This window comes from Podarcis vaucheri (genome assembly GCF_965113315.1).
Source record: "Podarcis vaucheri genome assembly, chromosome: 17".
Taxonomy (NCBI): Eukaryota; Metazoa; Chordata; class Lepidosauria; order Squamata; family Lacertidae; genus Podarcis; species Podarcis vaucheri.
Genome location: NC_138755.1, coordinates 8234627 through 8240626, shown reverse-complemented (window position 1 = coordinate 8240626; position 6000 = coordinate 8234627). Strand labels below are relative to the sequence as shown.

Here is a 6000-nt window from a genome sequence, read left to right as displayed (position 1 = left end):
TGGACTGCTGCAATGCACTCTACATGGCGCTACCTTTGAAGGTGACCTGGAAACGGCAATTAATCCAGAATGCGGCAGCCAGACTGGTGACTGGGAGTGGCTGCCAAGACCACATAACACCGGTCCCGAAAGACCTACATTGGCTCCCAGTACGTTTCTGAGCACAATTCAAAGTGTTGGTGCTGACCTTTAAAGCCCTAAACGGCCTCGGTCCAGTATACCTGAAGGAGCCTCTCCACCCCCATCTGAGGTCCAGTGCCAAGGGCCTTCTGGCAGTTCCCTCACTGCGAGAAGCGAAGTTACAGGGAACCGGGCAGAGGGCCTTCTTGGTAGTGGCATCCGTCCTGTCAGATGTCAAGGAAAGAAACAACTATCTGACGTTTAGAAGACATCTGAAGGCAGCCCTGTTTAGGGAAGCTTTTAATGTTTAATAGGTTTTTGTATTTTAGTGTTTTGTTGGAAGCCGCCCAGAGGGGTATAAATAATAATAATAATAATAATAATAATAATAATAATAATAATAATTATTATTATTATTATTATTATTATTATTTGTGATTAACAGTCATATGTACTTGGCTTCAAACACCAGTGGTAGGAGCACATTGGGGCTGGAGTAAGCAGTAATGGATACATAGACTAATTGTCAGGCTGTGTATGAGAGAGAGGGAGAGGGAGAAAAACAGGCAGGTAACTAAACAAGGCAGCCCAGGAATGCTGGTAAATAATTCAGCCAGACAGCTGATAACGTCTCTGACCCAGGAAGGCGGAGGAGAGGAAGGTTTTCAAGGGCGCCAGGACCCGGAATCACTTTTGCCGGCTGTGGAGAAACTCTCTTCCCTTTGCCCAAGTCCGCCTGCCTCTCAGCTTTCCCTGAATTCAAACCGGCCTGACCAGCTTTCTTCTCCATCTCTGCCTCTGGACACACACACACGCTGGGACTCGAAGCCAAACTGGGCCCTGCCAGGTTGGAGATGTGGAGAGATGCCTCCTCTTTGACTTTGCCGTTCGGGCTATGCAGAGGCATCTCTTTGTGCTTTTGATCTGAGCGGGGCAGAGGGGGGCTTGGAGGGCGCTCTCCCCACCCCGGGCACAAGCTTCACCCCCCAGCCACAGCCGGAGGTCTCACCTGGAGGAGAGGCAGCTCACATTTGGGGCACTGACTGCTGCAAAGGTAAGTGAAAAGAGCAGAGGGGTAAAAGCAGAGTAGCTGCGTTAGGGAGGTAGGATTGTAGACTTGGAAGGGATGCCAGGTGGGGTCATCTATTCCAACCTCCCACAATAAAGGAAAGGGCCTACAGTGCCAGTGAGGGTGGCATAGTGCTGGACAAGGGGAAACGCTTTGACTGAAAGCAAAGCAAAACTCATAATAGCACAATATTGAGATTATTATTATTTTCCTCTTGAATTGGAACAGGGCCAAGGTAGCTCCCTTTTGCTATTTAAGAAATCTGGAAAGTGGTTTCTCAGACTGGCACCAATTTGGCTGCTTTTTAAATAGTTCTGCGGAAGAGGGGATTTTGGCAGGTGGTGCTTGCTTATTAGGTAAGGAGCAGAAAAGCTGCATCTGCGGAGACTTCCAAACTCTTGCGCGTTCCATCACCAGGGTTTCCCAAACATAGATCTCCAGCTGGTTTTGGACTACAATTCCTATCATCCCTGACCACTGGTCCTGCTATCTAGGGAAGAAGGGAGTTGTAGTGTAAAAACAGCTGGAGACCCAAGTCTGGGAAACCCTAATCTAGAGGAACATGGTGTGCCCCTCCCCATACAGAATATTGTTTTGCGGAGGCAAAGGAAATAACAAACTCAGGTATGCAATGTGGGGCAAAGGGACGGCCCTATAAGTTGCATCAAGATGTTTGCATGTGCAGGTAACTGTGGCCCAGAGCACTTGTGCCCATTTAAACCTCAGGGGCACCAAACCTTTCACCTGTATTTCTATGGGTAAAGGTAAAGGTAAAGGTAAAGGGACCCCTGACCATTAGGTCCAGCCGTGGCCAACTCTGGGGTTGTGGCACTCATCTCGCTCTATTGGCCAAGGGAGCCGGTGCACAGCTTCCTGGTCATGTGGCCAGCATGACTAAGCCGCTTCTGGAGAACCAGAGCAGCGCACGGAAACGCCGTTTACCTTCCCGCCGGAGCGGTACCTATTTATCTACTTGCACTTTGACGTACTTTCAAACTGCTAGGTTGGCAGGAGCAGGGACTGAGCATCGGGAGCTCACCCCGTCGCGGGGATTTGAACTGCCAACCTTCTGATCGGCAAGTCCTAGGCTCTGTGGTTTAACCCACAGCACCACCCGCGTCCCATCATTTCTATGGGTACTTTACATAATGATAGTAGGTTCCCTCAAGAAGCTGCTGTGCTGAAGGGAAAATCTGAAGGAAAGCACAACAGCCTATAGGACACTGTCCCAATGTGACTGATTCAAAAAAAGGTCTTTGTACCCAGATTTGCAGGAATTTACAGGGAGCATACATAGGATGACTTACAGGGAATGAATTTCCCATTTAAATCCTTTAACCATCATGTCTCAGGCACAACTGTGCATGTTAAATAAAAACGTAGCAAAAAAACACGGGGTGACTTTCCTAACCTCAGGATTTGATTGTGGAGGAGGAGCGGAATCTGAACTGCCTACATTAACACCAAGATGTGTGTGCGCTTGATCCAGGTTAACACAGAATATAAAAGTCTGTGACCTTGTGATATATTACATTTTTATGATGCACGTTTGGGAGCAGCTATAGCCTCAGGCTGGCTTTGGATTTACTTGGCTGCGCTTGGGAGAGGCAATTAGTTAGATTTTTGTTTCCAGCCTAATACAAGTGTTCCTTAGCCGTGTTAATTTATTCCTAGCGCTTTATCTGCACTCTCTGAATTTTTCCAGATAGTAACGCTTCCTTTACATCATGTGATGCGAGAGCAACAGTGGGTGAGAGAGCTGGCGGGCAGGGAGGGAAATCTCAGTTCTCGTTGCTACTAGTCCAGATGAGCTGGTAGGATGAGCCCAGGAGGCAAGATGACTGTTGAGGCAAAACAACAGTTGTGTGTCGAGACCCCGCAGTAACCCCTTGTTGGGAAATAAACTCACACCAGGACACAGATACTGTATTTTTTGCACCATAACACTAACTTTTTTCCTTCTAGAAAGTAAGGGGAAATGTCTGTGCGTGTTATGGAGCGAATGCCTGCGGGTGGCGGGGGGGATCTGCTGCAGTCGTGAGCAGAGGATCCATGGTTCCCCTTCCTTCCCTCCTCCGTGGTTACAAAGCATGGATCCACATGGATCCACAGGATTTTTGCATTGGGCTACTACAAACTCACTGTCAGATCACATGTCTGTGGCCACAGCATGAACCACAAAAATCATATATCCACTATTTCGTTTAGAATATTTTTTTTCTTGTTTTCCTCCTCTAAAAACTACGTGTGTGATGGCCTGGGAATTCGATTCAGAGGGTGAACCGGAGGAATCCCAGCCTGCACAGGAGTCCCCGCCTCCAGGGCCGGCTGAACTGGGGCAGGGCCTTGATTATGAGGTGTCTGTACCTGTGCCGGATCCTCAGGTGCAGGCACCAGGTGAATCCACTCTGGCTCCAGAGGTGGTTGAGGACTCAGTGCCTACAGGTGAGACTCCCCCTGGGCCCAGTAACCCTTCAGCCTCTCCTGAACTGCAGAGGCTCAGGGCAGAGAGGCGAAGGGAACTGGTTTTTCCCAGGAGGAGTGCTCGACTTAAGGCCAGGAGAGGCGGGTCTCCTGGGAGCCGGGACCACCCCTGGCCTCAGAGAAGATAAAGGCCTGTCAGCCTGGTCCCAGGTTGCGGGAGCAACGAAGTTGTTGAGTACCTGTTCCTGCCCGGACCCAGACCTGACCCTCCAGTGTTCCTGTCCCCACCCGGCTTCCTGCTTCGGACCTCGCCCCGCTCCTTGTGAACTGTTTCCAGGCTAGTGACCCAGGACCGGACTTTGACTATGCCAATGGTAACCTTCCCCCCGGGACTAGCACAACGTGCGTGTTATGGTCTGGTGCGTGTTATAGAGTGAAAAATACGGTATTAAGTTTATGTTATTGGGCAAATTTGTCCACAACTTTATTGAATTACAGAATGTGAGCGGTATTGGCTTAGGCATTGTTTGGACCCGACTATATCTGACTCCTAGGGATGCGGGTGGCGCTGTGGGTTAAACCACAGAGCCTAGGGCTTGCCAATCAGAAGGTCGGCAGTTCGAATCCCCGCGACGGGGTAAGCTCCCGTTGCTCTGGCCCTGCTCCTGCCAACCTAGCAGTTCGAAAGCACGTCAAAGTGCAAGTAGATAAATAGGTACTGCTCCGGCGGGAAGGTAAATGGCATTTCTGTGTGCTGCTCTGTTTCGCCAGAAGTGGCTTAGTCATGCTGGCCACATGACCTGGAAGCTGTATGCTGGCTCCCTCGGCCATTAAAGCGAGATGAGCGCTGCAACCCCAGAGTCGGCTACGACTGGACTTAATGGTCAGGGGCCCTTTACCTTTTGTTGGTATCTTCATGAACTTATCTAAAAGACTGAGTTAAGCAATTGGAAAATCTTTTGAAACCAGACATTATAGGTTGGGTAGTTCGCAAGTCTCTGTGGCTTTGTTTAATGTTTTGTATTTTTCTCAGAAGGTTGATAAAGAATGTATAATTGATTATTCTGGGTATATTAATTGCCAACGTGTTGCATGAGTCGCACTACTTCTATCTGCAGCACAGGTTGAATTTTTCTAGGATGTTGGGATTTTGGATGCCCCTCCAACCAGGGATAAGCCCATCCTGGTTACCTCACCCCCATACCCCCCACACCCCACACACTAAGGGCTGGCCAAGTGCAGAAGCAACCCAAACCATCCTCTAAGCTGGACAGACACCTTTTTTAAAGGTCCTAAATTGACCTGCAACCTACAATCTGAGAGGCGCACCTCTAGATTTCTTGCAAAACCATGGAGCAGAAATGGACAACTGGGCTGGAACTGGGACCTCCCCCAGATAAATTTATCCAGCCCCTGGTGGCCCTACAAACTTGTAATCAAGGCATGTCAAGGCATGCTTGTCATTTCATGGGTAATAATAATAATAAAAATAGCCTATATGTTTTCTAAGCATTTTTGGATTGCACATGTAAACCACCATGCCTGATCATACATGATCTGAAAGCATTAATCCTTCATGGCCATGTGGCACCCAGCTTATTATGGAGTCTGATAATCTGTGAGAACGGTTTGTGTTGCTAAAAAAACACTTCCATGCCTCAGAGCACTGACTGCGAGGAAAAATGTGTCCTGAGACTAACTTGGACATCTGAACTACAAAGGATGCTGAGTCACAACTCTTGCGTTGAGTTGAGAGAGTTGAGTTGAGAGTTGAGAGAGCCAGTGTGGTCTAGTGGTTAAGAGTGGTGGACTCGTAATCTGGTGAACTGGGTTCGCTTCCCCGCTCCTCCACACGCAGCTGCTGGGTGACCCTGGGCTAGTCACACTTCTCTGAAGTCTCTCAGCCCCACTCACCTCACAGAGTGTTTGTTGTGGGGGAGGAAGGGAAAGGAGAATGTTAACCGCTTTGAGACTCCTTGGGGTGGTGATAAAGTGGGATATCAAATCCAAACGCATCTTGCGTTGCACACAAGGCTGTGCAGGCTCTGGAAATGGCACTCCAGCATCTTTTACCATATTCCATCAGGAATGAAGTACTGGGGGAACCAAAATGCCTGGGCCAGCCATGCTTCCAGTGTTTAATTCAGTCCTGGTTTTAGCAACACTGTGATTATTTATCTTCCTGTGGTTATTCCCTCCATTGCTCTAGTGACACAAAGTTTCCATCCTCCTAAGTGGTCAGGCATGGCAACAAATCTCATGGGGTGCGATATTTAATTGCACAAACTGCCCTTAAGAGCATGATAGGACAGAATGGAAGCTTTATAATGATGCATGATGTGCTGGTGGCAAGCAGCCATGCCATTTGTGTAATGTTTAAAGGGGAT

General features: G+C 48.7%; 1 protein-coding gene across 2 annotated transcripts in view; it reads left to right on the top strand.

Moving 5' to 3' along the window:
- Window positions 1-772: 772 nt before the first annotated feature.
- PALM3 (paralemmin 3) overlaps window positions 773-6000 on the top strand; it is a 43405-nt gene continuing 38177 nt past the window's right edge. For both annotated transcript variants that reach the window (XR_014214988.1, XM_082205394.1), the window contains exon 1: window positions 773-1174. The gene's annotated coding sequence lies outside the window, so the exon portion shown is untranslated. The remainder of the gene's footprint in view (window positions 1175-6000) is intronic.